The sequence below is a fragment of the Bison bison genome, unplaced genomic scaffold, assembly GCF_000754665.1.
Source record: "Bison bison bison isolate TAMUID 2011002044 unplaced genomic scaffold, Bison_UMD1.0 scf7180017864461, whole genome shotgun sequence".
NCBI classification, from domain to species: Eukaryota; Metazoa; Chordata; class Mammalia; order Artiodactyla; family Bovidae; genus Bison; species Bison bison.
Window position 1 is genome coordinate 1,769,335 of NW_011495023.1, and position 16,688 is coordinate 1,786,022.

Sequence of the window (16,688 nt, forward strand, 5' to 3'; positions counted from 1 at the left end):
ACATCCCTCCGGGTAGCTACGGCTGCTCGCCATGTTCCAGAGAGGCTAGACTTACTGAGCTTAACTCCTCTTAAGGTTACATCTGATTCCATGATACTGTGACTTGCAAAAGCCGTTTTTTTCCTCCCCCGAAACATGAAATAGGACCTTTCGTTACCTAACAACACTAAGGTCATAAGACAAATGGGTGCTATTACTGCAAGTTCTCTGAAGCGTGGGCAGCATTTCTGGGGACGTTTTAACTCATGTACTCCCTCCAGCTTTTCATTATTCCAGGACAGGCCTGTGACCCATTGACAAGAGCAGCAGAGTCTGCTTGTAGAAAGTGGCCCAGAGCTGGATGTTGACAAGCTTTGGCACACAGTGGGCCACAACATCTGGGGCCACTCTATTTGTATTTTTTCCCTGCAGTCAAGGAATAATCCATTTCTGGATGGGCAGACACATTCTGATACCTCATCTGTACCTTTTCTCAGTAAAGCCTACTAGGAACTTGTTTTCTGTGACGACAAGATGCGTTGCAAATTACTCTAAAGATGATATTGATTTTCCTGCAAATAATAAGTCCAGCCGCAGGAGAACCATAAAACTTCAAGTTGTTGCTTCAGTGAGTATTACCGTGTAATGTCAGTAGCTTTGGTTTTTATTTAATTTTGTGATTAAAGTTTTTATTGATTTCCCTGCAGGGTAGAATATATCAATACCTTTGGTTTCAAAGGAGCATTCAGGAACAAGAAAACATAAAAGGACTCAACTACAGAAAACTGGGGCTTTATTTTAAAATTTAAGAAACTGCCACTGGAAATCTCCAAGGTATGTCTTTGGAACTAATTTTGGATGTGGCGGCTCAGCCCTGTGCCAGGAGCTAATCCCTCCAGTTCACGGGCCTATGAAGTTTGGTTGAGAAATGCTTAGCTGGTAGTTATAACAGCTGATACTCTTTTGCAGAAGCTGATACACCAGCAAGTGAATCACACCCCCACTTTACCATAAATCATGCATCTCCTTCCTCTTCACAAGAAAGGAGTGGCCTGATGGGGCCCATGTACAGAGGCCCTGTGGGCAGCTGTGTGTGTATAAGAGAGCTGGTCCTTTGCAGAAATGCTGCATCCTTGAGAAACAGAGACTGCATCTCCAACTCAGGATGGACCCCACCATCACTCTGCAGGATCTACAAAACTATACAGGAAGTGCATGGTTTCCTTTAGTCCTAGGAAGGGCCCACAATGCTCCGAGCCATCCAGTTTCTTGCATGATCTTCTCCTCCCCTTCAGATTGGGGCCCAGACAGGGTGCCTTCCCTTTTGTGGGATGGGCATGGTAGACCTTCTCTTGAGACCAAACTACTTCCCGTTACACAGATCAACAGGTTATGTATCCTTGTCATCGTCGTTGTGTTCATTTGTGTCCCCATGGGGATAGGTACATGAACCTGAGGGATTAGCTCACGGCACAAGTGTGAGCAGCCATATCCAAAATTAGTTCCAAAGACATACCTTGGAGATTTCCAGTGGCAGTTTCTTAAATTTTAAAATAAAGCCCCAGTTTTCTGTAGTTGAGTCCTTTTATGTTTTCTTGTTCCTGAATGCTCCTTTGAAACCAAAGGACACTCTTTGAGACCCCATGGACTGTAACCCACCACTTTCCTCTGTCCATGGGACTCTCCAGGCAAGAAAACTAGAATGGGTTGTCATGCCCTCCTTCTGGGGATCTTCCTGACCCAGGGTTCAAACCCACATCTCTTGCATCTCCTGCATTGTCAGGCAGATTCTTTACCACTGAACCACCAGGGAATTCCCTTTATGTATCCTTAACACTCACAACTAAGATGCATATTTCACCAATGACATTTTATCCTATCCTCCCTACAGCTCCAGTGTTCTGAGTTTTGTCCCACCGAGTAGCAGACTAGGACCTGGAGGGATGTAAAAGGCGTGTTTTGTGACCTACAGTTGGCAGAGTGGCAGAGCTAAAAATTACACATAGCTCTCTTGGCTACTGACCCATTCTGCCACTGGAAGATGACTTCAGTCAACTTACTTGTTGTTGACACTTGCTTGTTGACACTGGTGGTTTGGTTTGATAGGTTTTTTTTTTTTTTTTTTTTGTCTGAGTTGACTGGTCATTCTGGTGTAGAAGAACCAGGGGGCCTGGTCTGCCCTGCACACTGGTCCACATTCAACCTCTTTATTTCCAGCAACTGGGGGTGCCATACCTTAGAGTAGGGCCTTTTGGCAGAGACTCGGGGCATCCTTTGGAACTGGAGAAATGAACCCAGGCATGAAGGCATCAGCCTGGTAGATTTTGCAAGCTCACCAAACAGTCATTTGTCTGCAGCCAGAAAGACAGAACAGTCTTCCCCCTCTTTTCTTCCTCCTTAAAAACATGTTCCCCTTTGTTTGAAATTCCAACCAATTTCTAAAAGAATAAGGCAGAATGATCTCTGTAGCAGACAGAGTATAATTGACTGCACTACAGCCATGGAGAGCGCCAGGAAATGGGGTGAGATGGCTATTCATCAATAAAAACAGTATTAGAAAGAAGGCCCTGTCCTCTGGCTAGTTCCTCCCCTATCCTGCTTCATCCTGCTTCAAGAAAAGCAAAGAGAAGCGAAACCCTCAGCGTAAGTTAAAGAGGAAGGAAGTTCACTTTTGATTCTCACTGCTAGAAATCCAATCCATATTCAGATTCTCGTGGGATTTGTTGCTTTGAACATTCATGTTCCCAGGGTAAGGTCCACGGTGAGCGGAGGCGCCCTAAGTAGCTTCAGGGCTTTGCCTCCAAGAATACGCCCCTCTCAGGGCTGAGGTCAGAGCCACTCTTATGGAGAGGCACAGCCTACTGGTCTAGAGTGAAAGGAAAGAGGCCAAAAACACAGCAACTTGAGAAACGGGGTGATTGAGAATATTTGTCTACTCTGTGGGGTTGAAGTTCCCATAGGAAGGACCCCTTTGGATTAAGATGTTGTTGATACTATAGGAAAACGTTAAATAGTTGAGATACCACCTGAGGTTGCCATTGTCCGTCGACACTGAATGCCTGTTTAATGAACTGATCATATCAAGTCTTCATTTTCCCCAGAAGTCCCCAAGGAATTGACACAAAGCAGGTAAAAGAGAAATGGTCTGGAACCTCTGCTTGTAATTAGGGGTCCTCTGCTGACTGAAATCAGGGGCAGGCGAAGAGGACGTGCCAAACGGAGCCAGGAAAGGGGTCCGAGGTCCAAGGCACACAGTCACAGTTCACCTCCAACAAATCCTCTGTTGGGTAAATTTGGATTTCCCTAACTGGGTTAAACTGGTCTTGTTACTTGTAGCTGTTGCAAAACCCTTGGGCTTTTCTCAAAATACCCTAAGAGTAAGCCAAAGAAAGGGCAGAGGGTGGTGTTGCTGGGACAACTGCCAAGACAAAGACACTTTCAGATTTCTGGAGACAAGAGGCCATGTGAAAGGAATTTTCCCTTTATACACACACACTCACACACACTCACACATGCACTCACATACACTGAACTGCCCATGGAGGGTGGTGTGGCTGGCAGAAATTTGATTAATTCGCTGAGCAGCATCAACTTTAAAACAATTTCAAATGTAGCAAGAGAAAACATGGATGGGACACAATCTTAAAAGGAGCACAGGAATTAGAGGCAGAGCCATTTGGAAAAGTGAATCCAGACCATCTGGAGCTGAAGACAGGAAGTCAATGGAGCTGCAAGCATCTGGGATGCTAAGTGTCCTTCTAGGGGAGGGGATGCAAGGCTGGAAGGGGACCCGTCCACAGGTTTGGGGGCAGGGCCAGTGGCCTTCTACCCAGGTGGCAGCACCCAGGGCTGGGAGGTCAGCAGAACAGCCTGTAGGCTCCCCAAGGACAATAGGAGACACCAGCCCTGGCGTTGCTAACTCCTCCGTCTGCTTCTGACCCACAGATTGGATGCCAAGGCTCTCTGGACAGGAAATGAGTGAGACTCCATGGAGGATAGTTCAGGGATTTGAGAGGAAGCCCTGGCAACAATAGGAACGCGGGAGGGTGGGAGTAGAGGAAAGGTTTGTTTGCTGAATGTTGATCTACTAAAGGTCACTGAGACATATTTGCAAAGTCCTTTGCATACAAAGAACTTCAGAGGACAAGGGGGAGCTGGAAATGCTCAGAGCTGAAAGGTCCCCTAGATTCCGGCCTCCCCAGTACACCCCTGACCCTCCCTTCTCCTAGTCAGCCTCTCCCCAGTACTAGACGATGCTTAGCATCGTTTTGTAATTCAGGCACAGTCTATGATTTCTGAGCTCGGGCTGGGCAGCAAGAAATTGAGTCCCAATTTTCCCCAAAGCCTCTAAATGATGCCCTGGACTAGTTACCTCTGTGTCCTCATCTGCAAATTCAACACAGCTTGTGTACAGAACATTTAAATCACTTAGCACCTTACTCCACACTTGATAACTGCCCTCAATCAGCGGAGCCATTCTGTTTCCTTACCAGTATTACTATGTATTCCAATCATTTCCATTTTCCTTTGTTATAAATAACACTGCAGTGAATGTCTTCATATGTAAACTGTCTGGATCTCTGATTATTTCTCTAGAGTAAATTTCTAAAAGCAGTAAATGAAGTCAAAGAATAGAAACTTTTTAGAGGTGTTTGATAACCTGTGTCAGATGATTTCCCATCCTGATTGTACCCACATCTCTCCACGCTGTCCTGGAACAGGAATGCAGGTAGAACAACCTTGATGATCCCATGTCATGCCATTTAAGTCCATCCCATCAGCACTTATTACTGTGTGTTGGGTATGCTTCTGGGCTCTTGAGATAATAGCCATGAACAACAACAGAATTTCCTGTCTTCAAGGCACTCAGTTCCTGTGGGAAGATGGGCAAAAATAAATAAATACATTCACAGTATATTGTTGGTGAAACCATTAGTCCTGTGAAGAAAGTAAAGCAGCATTAGAGCTTGCTGGCTGATGCTATTTAAAAATCTTATTTTTATTTATTTTTTGGCTGTGCCACAAGGCATTTAGGATCTTAGTTCCCTGACCAGGGAGGGATTGAACCTGGGTCCCAGCAATGGAAGTGCGGATTCTTAACCACTGAACTGCCAGGGAAGTCCCAGGCTGACGTTGTTTTGGACTGGATCTATCTAGTTTAGATAGGAAATGACACCTAAGCCTGGAACACGGTGAAAAGAAGCCTTGTGAAGATGCAAGGAAACAACATCCAGACAGCATCCAGGTACAAGGGCCCTGAGGTTGTCCTTGCCCCCCATCAATTTGAGGGCTGGGCAGGTGGCTGGTATGAGCAGGGCAGTGAGAGGGGCTGGGGGTAGTGTGGGCTTGGAGCTGCAGATGGAGGGCAGCAGGTGATACACTGCTGTTCCTAGTGGGAAGGGAGCCTGGAAATCTCTAAGCAGGAGAGAGACTCCAGGCTGGTGAGGCTCACTCAGCCTATCCTGCTAGGTGGATCTTGAGTGAGTGAGTGAGTGAGTGAGTGAAGTCTCTCAGTCGTGTCCGACTCTTTGTGACCCCGTGGACTGTAGCCCCCCAGGCTTCTCCATCCGTGGGAGTCTCCAGGCAAGAATACTGGAGTGGGTTGCCATTTTGAGACTAAAGGGCCCCCAGTTAAGGCATCACCTGTACGTGCATGCTAAGTCTCTTTAGTCATGCCCGACTTTTTGCAGACATATGGACTGTAGCCTGCCAGGCTCCTCTGTCTATGGGATTCTCCAGGCAAGAATACCGGAGTGGGTTGCCATGCCTTCCTCCAGGGGATCGTCCATCACTTAGGGATCAAATCCACGTCTCTTACATCTCCTGCATTGGCAGGTGGGTTCTTTACCACTGGTACCACCTGGGAAACCCAACCTACTTGGTGCTAATTTGATAGATGAGAAAATATTTCTTCTTTTAATCTGCATAACTTGTGAGGCTGCCTTTTCTATATTCTTTTTGAGCATCTACATTTAGCTTTCTTGAACTTCAGTCTCCTGCAGGACCACTCCTGCCGGGCCATCTGGGATATATCAGCTCCTGCCTTTAACAGGGACTTCAAGACAGCACCCAGAAATCTCCATCCAGTTTCGAGTGTGTGTAAGTCTCCATGTTGGAGGCATTTGGAAGAGTTTTGTGGTTCTGTTTCTGGCTCCTCTCACTGTTTTCTAACAGCCTACATTTTAAAATATGTCCTTTATTAAGCTGTGATTGCACAGATGGGGGGATGGGATGAGTTTGGATGTATTAAGCCGAAAATTCGGGCTGGATAAATATTACATTGGGATTTACTCTTTTATTAGGTTTTTAATCATTCTGTGAATGCTTTTTCAAGAACTGCTGGCATCTCAGCAGAATCATTCAGTATCATACTCTTTAACTGCTAAAAACTACTAGATAAACGAAATCTTTAAAATAACTAAACGAGAGCGTGCATTTGTTATGCGACATCACACAACCGTTCCATCGGCACACCTTCCTAATGGCTTCTTTATGCAAACGTTATCGTCTTTGTGCTATTTTCTACTTCTGCTGTTTCCAGTACATTTATTTCAATGAGGGTGGCTGAAAAGCCTCTAAAGGAATTGGAGAGGCTGGCCTTTTTCCTCTTGCTTCAGGATGTGTATTTACTTGACGAACTTGCTTAAATGACCAGCTGAAACCATGAAGGCGCCCCTCCATGCTTAAAGTATGCACTTCATACATTGGCAGAAAGTGCCAAGTGTATGCAACCCATTTAGGAGCTTCAGATTCTTACAGAACTATTTCATTAAAGACATTGAACTGGGGTTTAGATTAAATCTGCTCTTGGTAAGAGTTTACCTTCAGATCCATGTATAGATTTAGTCCGGTGGTCAAGGGTAAGGATGCTCAATGGGTGCACCTCCAGAGTGAAGGCTGAAGAATTTCCCCCTCTGGATTCTGCCTTCCATTTCCTCTGTGATGATGAGCTTAAGGAAGACTGAGTAGAGGTGTCCCTTTGGGACTCCACACATCCAGCCCCTTTTCATTTTGTTTAGGGTTCACCAGGTGCTGCTCCATAAAATCTTATACGTGATGCACCTTCAGCCTTGGTGCATCCTGCTTCAGTATCTTTACTGGAGTCTGACGCTGGAAAAGGCATCGAGCATGGTCCTTGTGCTGCTTTAATGTGCTCTTTCCGCACCATGTACATGAAGACGCGGCCACTAGGACTGTGTGGTGTGACAGGAGAGCCACTGGACCTGACGGTGCTGACGCTGAGCCTCTGGAAGAAACCCAAGCCCCTGGAAAGTCAACCCATTATCACGATGCACAGAAGTTGATTGCCTTAGTGTAGAAGCTCTAATGAGGTTTTTTTTCATGTCTAACACCATTTACCCGAATAGCAAATTCCCACTAATAGCATCTCTCACTTCTGGGAGGCAGGATGACAAAGAGGTTAGGCGCCAGGGCCCTGCCAGCCTGGAGATGAAGATGCAGAGGACTGTTCAGATGTTCAAACTCTAATCAACTAAGTATTGTCCTGTAAGCAACATTTCCACAGAGATCTAAAGAGATTAGAGAGATAGAATATCCTAATTACACATACTCTATAATAATGCATAATAGACCTACTTTTAATTCATGTTATAAATATTAGCTGAAATTCCTTCTATATCATAAATATGCTAAATCATAAATAAAATATGAATAAATCTGAATGTTAAAGGAATATTATATATCCTTATATATTGACATATATATTTCCATAACATACAGAATTATTCATACTTTATTGCTTGCATTTTTTTTTGTCATGGTTGTCTTTACCCACCAGGTTGTTTAGATAAAGCATCTACCTCTGTCAAAGAATGAAAATCACCTAATCTTTCCTATAAAAGGTGAGATTTCTCACATTCCAAAATTCTTATATAATGCAAACTGTCTCCATTAATCCCATGGTTAATAAAGGTGTACTAAGGACTGATGCGGAGAAGGAAACGGCAACCCACTCCAGTATTCATGCCTGGAAAATCCCACGGACCGAGGAGCCTGGTGGGCTACAATCCATGGGGTCGCAAAGAGTCGGACACGACTGAGCGACTTCCGTGTGTGTGTGTAAGGACTGATGCTGAAGCTGAAGCTCCAATACTTTGGCCACCTGATGCAAAGAGCCGATTCATTGAAAAAGCCCCTGATGCTGGGAAAGATTGAGGGCAAGAGGTGAAGGGAGCGACAGAGGATGAGATGGTTAGATGGCATCACCAACTCAACAGACATGAGTCTGAGCAAACTCTAGGAGATAGTGAAGGAAAGGGAAGCCTGGAATGCTGCAGTCCATGGGGTTGCAAAGAAGTCAGACACAACTTAGTGACTGAACAACAACTCTTACACAAGCAGTAAGTTGACTTTGGATATGAAATGGTAAACAGATTTTACTCCTGAATTCAGTAACAAGGTTTTCTTATTGAGCCTCAGTGGACTTTGATTTCTGGTGAGACCCTTATGCTTGGAATAACGGTTTTGAGTAAGTATGGAAGTAGGAATGCCACTTGCTGATAATGAATGTTGTCACTTTTTTTTAAGTTTCAGAAACACACAGACAACATCAGTCTAAACCAGGGCTTGGCACACTGTGTCCCCACTACTTGTTTCTGTAAATAAAGTTTTATTGGAACACAGCCACACCCTTTAGTTACATAAATAATGCCCTCAAAGACTAAAAATATTTACTAACAGATCCTTTAGGAAAAACATTTGCTGACACCTGGGCTAAATTGCACTGGATAAAATAAGATCAAGGTCAACCACAAAAATAAAAAATAAATAAATCACTTTTATTTTGGGACTTGGAAAGGAAATAGAGTTTAAAAACTGTAGTCTCCACCACATTCAGAATTCTGCCCACAATTGTGGGACAACTGTTCCACTGTTAAAATTCGTATTCAACATGCCTGCCTGACCCAGCCCACATTCATCATTTCACTTCCCTTAGAACCCCTTGGAGTCATCTGTGCAGACTGTAGAGGGTACATAGCCTGCTGGACCCCAGTGTGGGTGGGACGGGTCACCAGGAACCAAGAACATGGAACCCTGTGGGTTCTCTGCTGGAGGCAGAATCATGCAGTCTTTCCTATTTGTATTTCCCAAATCTCAATTACCTCCCAGCAGGGCACCTCTTGCGTTTCCTGAAAACTGCAACCTTCACTTGCAGCCTAAAGAACTGTTCCATTTTGAAAAACTGTAAGAACTGAAGTTTAAAGTGTTCTTTAGCCCGTGGAGTTTGAACTTCAGCACACCATGCTCTCCCATGGGAACCATCTCTAGATTAAAATCAACCTTGATTGACAGTGAGGAAAGCCTGGCATTGTGACAAGAGGTGGAATTGAACATCGGGGCAAATGCTCCACTATGGGTTGGCTGTGTGAGTCTGAATCGGTCACTGTTGAACCTCTGTTTGCTCATCTCTCCCTGTTTCTTAACCTGGAATAGTCATGCCTAATTTATCTACCTCACTCAAATCATTGCCAGGATAAAATGAGATGGTAATCATATTTTTTTTTGTGCAATAAATGGAATTACACAAAAGTCCAGGGACCAAACATATTTGATCTGAGGAACCATATAGAAGAGCCTTGTTTGATATTAATTTGGGATGATTCAAAATGCTAGATATGCTGGGACCTGCAGGGACCACCTACATGGGGCAGTAATAAATATGGGTAAGCAGTGCCAGGGGCTGGAAAGTCATTCTTGATGCCGGCTGGACCCTCCAGAGAAGTCAGTCGCATGCTCCATGAACACAGGTCATTCTCAGTGGGTCAGTGTCTGGATGGGAGCAGAACCATCCCCTCCCAGAGAAGCCCAGTGTTGAGAGCTGAGAACTCTGCTTTCAGAGTCAGGGCGAGGCTCAGTACCAAACCAAAGTGAAGTGAACAATGCCTGGAGGTTCCTTACTCCAGGCAATAGAAGAGAAGGGACCAACATGGCAGAAAGCAGGGGAAACAGGGAAACTAGTTAGTGAGTCGTCCTGCTGCCCAGGACTGTACCACAGCAAAACCAGTTTCAAATCACGTCCCCTGGTGATCGGAGGCAACCGACAGGTTCCTGCCTTGACTGAAGGGCCCAGAGCTGTCTTGCCTGAGAGGCCTAAGCTGAAATCTCCTCACCCAAATACGATTCCAGCACTGGCTAACCCTCATATGGAATATTTCAACATTTTTAGTCTTGTTTTTTGTCAGAAAACATTGAATAAAGATACACCTCCTGGGAGAGAACACATTAATCTATTAATATCCATTCTTGCTTTTTACTGATTTTACTTCATTGGGTTCATTCCTGCCATAGATGTAACCGTGAGGATATGAAAGAAAGAATGTTGTTGTTTAGTCTCTTCAGCCGTGTCTGACTCTTTTGCGACCCCATGGACTATAGCCTGCCAGGCTCCTCTAACCATGGGATTTCCCAGGTGAAAATACCAGAGTGGGTTACCATTTCTTTCTCTAGGAGAGGTCCCCTTCCCGAGGGAGATTGAACCCACATCTCGTGCATTGCAGGCAGATTCTTTACCACTGAGCCACTGGGGAAGCCAAAATAAAGGATAGGCACCTTACAAAACACAGATGAGAAACCATCTATTTACATCTCATGACTTGTCTTAGGGAAAGGCCACCGGGAACAGGTGTGTCCCACACAAGCCATCGGTAGACAGCAAACGGCTGCTACCACTGACCATAATACACAAAAGAGGGTACTTCCCAGAGGGGCAGCTAATTGCAAATGCTCTACCTGGAGGTGACATCTATTTCTAAACCTCCCGAAGGCATCCTACGAGCTTGATAATAGCCATGAAGCAAGATGGTCACGGGCTCTATTGAATGGCTCAGGCCAGCTGCTTTGACTGCAAGGTCAGAAAACTTGGAGGCATTCTGGTTCTTCCAGGGTCCCTCTGCAGACAGTCAGGATTAGGAGAGGAGATTCTTTATCTTTCACTGCCTGGATTTCTTGAGGAAAGGATACTAAGGCTGTCAGAGGTGAGATCAGTCAGAATTAGCCAGCCACTTTCAAAAATCATCTTGCTTTCTCTGAAAGTCTCCAAGTGATAATAAGCATCTCTCAGGATTGAGACTTCGAGAATGAATTTGCAGCTCCCCAGTGATGGATAAAACACCATCAGAAAGTGTGACCGTGCCCTGCACGTCCAACTCTGTCAGAGGGAAATGGATCACACTCACACAGAAGAAAAAAATCACAGAGCAGACACCCTGGCATGTACTGCACTCATAACCCAGGAACACCCTCCACCAAATTTTGGTTATCTGCAAATAGTGCACAGGGCTAATTTTCTGCTGAAAGGCAGCATGCCTGTACTAAACTGGCTTTATTAACTCAATTGGAAAAAATGATTTTGTAATTTGCATGGGGTTTAAGAGTGTAATTAATACAATTCATAAAATGCCAATGGCACTTTGCAGACATTAGCCCCACAGGGGATTGTGCAGTAGTTTGCTTTGGAAAGAATCCTTAGGTCTGCAATTCCAAGGATCAACATAGCCCTGCCTTTTTTGCTGGGCCACTCTGATCTTTGTCCACATTCAACTAGATCTGTCTCTCCCGGACCATCCTGCTCTCCAGAAGTAGATGCTTTTGTTTGGATGGAAATAAAAGTATGATTTAAGATTGGTATTCAGGGGTAGAGGCAGGAAGAAGTGATAACTCTGTGCACTGCATTTATCATCCAGTTTCCTTGTTGTGTGTCCATGTCTTAAGAGTTAAGTTGAGAGGAAGGGCTAGGTTTTCCTTGCCCACAGAGAATCTGGCTTTTTAACAGTGTAGGTTCAACCAGGGACTACCTGGAATTTGGGAAGAAGGCTGAGTGGTAAGGAATCAGTCTGCCAATGCAGGAGACATGGGACACACAGGTTTGATTCCTGGGTCAGGAAGATCCCCTGGAGAAGGAAATGGCTACCCACTCCAGTGTTCTTGCCTGCCCATGGACAGAGGAGCCTGGTGGTCTATATTCATGAGGTCACAAAGAGTCGGACACGACTGCATGACGGAACAACAACAAAGGAGCAGTTAGAGGAAGACTTTGGGGTCTGAGAATGAAAGGAGGCGGGTGTGATGGCTGCTGGTAGGTGAGGAGAGGCGAGATTTGTGCAGGGATCTTTTAGTTGAGAAGTCTCACTTTGATGAGAAGAAAATGTAAATCTGTTTCTGTCCTTTAAAAAAAAATACATTGTGTGAAATTCTGAAACTGAGAGCATGATGTAACTTCCAAGGTGAGGAGAGAGTGGACAAAGGTGGCGTTGCCAGGCAGAGGGTCATGTGAAAGGGACCACAGACTTTAAGGGCAACAAGGGGCACTGAAGGATTGTAAGCAGACGGCATCCTGATCAAGTACAAGTTACCTGAAGACTTCTCTGGAAGCCTGAGTAGTTGAAAGAGAGGAAAGTACGACTGGGCAAGGTGATTAGGCAGGAAAGCTGGCAGGATTGGCATGGGGAAGATTTAGAGCAGGAAAGGAGTGGAGATTGATGTCCAGGTTCCTGGATTAAGAACTGGATTGGCGACAATGATCATTACTAAGATAAAGATTGAAGAAGGACAATAAGGTTCCCAGTTAGGAGGGAGATTTGGGAGTCAAACTCTTGGCCTAGGGAAGGCTAATTGCAGGGCTGGGCAGTGGAGACAATGTCTTTCAGGACCTTCACAGTCTCTCTCTTGGACCTTCCAGAGTTCCAGAAAATTCTATATTATTTCTTCTGAGGGATTACAACACCAACATTCACATTAAAATAGAAACACTCCTTTGGAAGGATACCTGCTTTGCCATGACCAACCTTAAATGAGTTAGTTTGAACTAGGTTATCAGCTTGGCCCTCTGGCATTGGAGTCCTTGGCATTGGAAGGAAGGCGGGTGATATCCAGAGGTCATGGGTCTTGCTGGTGAAGGCAGGTGAGAACACATTAGGAGGCTAAGGGGGTATTAGAGAGGCATGGCTGGAAGAACCTGACAAGCATGAGCTTAAAGGAAAACATTCCCTGAACAGTGAATGCTTTATTTCCTGCTCAGCCTATGGGAGAGGACAGGACCCTGAGCTGGCCGTTATCGGTGCAGAGACTTAAAAAATAGCCACTCTCACAGTTTAAAGTGTCCTCCGGCAAAGTTGCCGTAACTTGTGATAAGAGGGAAAACAAGAAACAACACGTGGAATGTGGGCTTTCCCTACGAAGAGCATGAGACTACATCACCCCCAGATCTACCACATTGATGTAAGGGTGGTTTTGACCTGAAGAAGTAGCAAGCACTCTGCTCTCCGACCTCTGCCTAAAAGTGGGACATAAATTTCCCTTTGAGAAGGTCTCCTTCCCTCCAATCCCCCACCCCACCCTAGGAGGAGGAAAAACTACCACTATCCCAAGAGACATAAAGTCAGCACATAGATGGGTCTACACCAAAGAACCATATTAACAAAATCCTTATCTTCCGTTAGTTTCCCATATATTTACTTCCCTGCAATTTACTGCTCCTAGAATCCAATTCCCTTTTCCTTTCTCCTGTCACTTCTCCATGAATCCATTGCCCTTTGTGAAAATTACATATAAGCCCCTAGCTCTAACTCCTTCTTTCGAGCTTCACTTCTTTTTTATGATGGCTTCCACGCATGTGATATTAAAATATTAACATCAAATAAGATTTTTATGCCTTTTCTCCTGTGACTCTATCTTTTTTAAGTTTATCTTCTTTTGTAAGTTTAATCTGTGGGCCCTAGGCACTAAATGTAAGAGGATGAAGGAAAAGTTTTTTCCCTCTCCTACACTTATAAGAGCTACACACATTGTTGGGCTAAAGAACATCATGGTAAAGAACCCTTCTGTCAGTGAAGGAGACATAAGAGATGCAGTTCAATCCCGGGGTCAGGAGGATTCCGTGGAGGAGGGCATGGCAACCCACTCCAGTATTGCCTGGAGAACCCCCATGGACAGAGGAACCTGGTGGATGGTCCATAGGGTCACAAAGACTTGGACATGACTGAAGTGACTGAGCACACGTGCAAAGGGCATTTCAACAGGAGAAATACCCTATTTTCTTCACATTTCTATGTACTGACTTTCTAAAAAGCCTTCTCTTTTTTATTTCAAATTTAATAATTTGCTTTGAGTTGAAAGAAAAATAAAAGTAACTCTTAAGACTCTAGTTCAGTTCAGTTGCTCAGTCGTGTCCGACTCTTTGCGACCACATGAATCTCAGCACGCCAAGCCTTCCTGTCCATCACCAACTCCCGGAGTCCACCCAAACCCATATTTATCGAGTCGGTGATGCCATCCAACCATCTCATCCTCTGTCATCCCCTTCCCCTCCTGCCCCCAATCCCTCCCAGCATCAAAGTCTTTTCCAATGAGTCAACTCTTCGCATGAGGTGGCCAAAGTACTGGAGTTTCAGCTTTAGCATCATTCCTTCCACAGAAATCCCAGGGCTGATCTCCTTCAGAATGGACTGGTTGGATCTCCTTGCAGTCCAAGAGACTCTCAAGAGTCTTCTCCAACACCATTGATGCTTTTGAAGTTAATTCAAAAGCATCAATTCTTTGATGCTCAGCATTCTTCACAGTCCAACTCTCACATCCATACATGACCACAGGAAAAACCATAGCCTTGACTAGATGGACCTTTGTTGGCAAAGTAATGTCTCTGCTTTTCAATATGCTATCTAGGTTGGTCATAACTTTTCTTCCAAGGAGTAAGCATCTTTAATTTCATGGCTGCAGTCACCATCTGTAGTGACTTTGGAGCCCAGAAAAATAAAGTCTGACACTGTTTCCACTGTTTCCCCATCTATTTCCCATGAAGTGATGGGACCAGATGCCATGATCTTCATTTTCTGAATGTTGATGAACCTTCATCAAGAGGCTTTTTAGTTCCTCTTCACTTTCTGCCATAAGAGTGGTGTCATCTGCATATCTGAGGTGATTGATATTTTTCCCAGCAATCTTGATTCCAGCTTGTGCTTCTTCCAGCCCAGCATTTCTCATGATGTACTCTGCATATAAGTTAAATAAGCAGGGTGACAATATACAGCCTTGACATACTCCTTTTCCTATTTGGAACCAGTCTGTTGTTCCATGTCCAGTTCTAACTGTTGCTTCCTGACCTGCATACAGATTTCTCAAGAGGCAGGTCAGGTGGTCTGGTATTCCCATCTCTTTCACAATTTTCCACAGTTTATTGTGATCCACACAGTCAAAGGCTTTGGCATAGTCAATAAAGCAGAAATAGATGTTTTTCTGGAACTCTCTTGCTTTTTTGATGATCTCTCGGATGTTGGCAATTTGGTCTCTGGTTCCTCTGCCTTTTCTAAAATCAGCTTGAACATCTGGAAGTTCATGGTTCATGTATTGCTGAGGCCTGGATTGGAGAATTTTGAGCATTACTTTACTAGTGTATGCTGCTGCTGCTGCTGCTAAGTCGCTTCAGTCTTGTCCGACTCTGTGCGACCCCAGAGACAGCAGCCCACCAGGCTCCTCCATCCCGGGGATTCTCCAGGCAAGAACACTGGAGTGGGTTGCCATTTCCTTCTCCAATGCATGAGTGCAATTGTGTGGTAGTTTGAGCATTCTTTGCATTGCCTTTCTTTGGGATTGGAATGAAAACTGACCTTTTCCAGTGCTGTGGCCACTGCTGAGTTTTCCAAATTTGCTGGCATATTGAGTGCAGCACTTGAACAGCATCATCTTTCAGGATTTGAAACAGTTCAACTGGAATTCCATCGCCTCCACTAGCTTTGTTTGCAGTGATGCTTTCTAAGGCCCACTTGACTTCACATTCCAGGATATTTGACTCTAGGTGAGTGATCACACCATCGTGATTATCTGGGTCGTGAAGATCTTTTTTGTACAGTTCTTCTGTGTATTCTTGCCACCTCTTCTTAATACCTTCTGCTTCTGTTAGGTCCATACCATTTCTGTCCTTTATCAAGCCCATCTTTGCATGAAATGTCCCCTTGGTATCTCTAATTTTCTTGAAGAGATCTCTAGTCTTTCCCATTCTGTTGTTTTCCTCTATTTCTTTGCATTGATCGCTGAGGAAGGCTTTCTTATCTCTTCTTGCTATTCTTTGGAACTCTGCATTCAGATGCTTATATCTTTCCTCTTCTCCTTTGCTTTTCGCTTCTCTTCTTTTCACAGCTATTTGTAAGGCCTCCCCAGACGGCCATTTTGCTTTTTTGCATTTCTTTTCCATTGGGATGGTCTTGATCCCTGTCTCCTGTACAATGTCACGAACCTCCATCCATAGTTCATCAAGCACTCTATCTATCAGATCTAGGCCCTTAAATCTATTTCTCACTTCCACTGTATAATCATAAGGGATTTGATTTAGGTCATACCTGAATGGTCTAGTGATTTTCCTTACTTTCTTCAATTTAAGTCTGAATTTGGCAATAAGGAGTTCATGATCTGAGCCACAGTCAGCTCCTGGTCTTGTTTTTGTTGACTGTATAGAGCTTCTCCATCTTTGGCTGCAAAGAATATAATCAATCTGATTTCGGTGTTGACCATCTGGTGATGCTGTGTAGAGTCTTCTCCTGTGTTGTTGGAAGACGGTGTTTGTTATGACCAGTGCATTTTCTTGGCAAAACTCTATTAGTCTTTGCCCTGCTTTATTCCATATTCCAAGGCCAAATTTGCCTGTTACTCCAGGTGTTTCTTGACTTCCTACTTTTGCATTCCAGTCCCCTATAATGAAA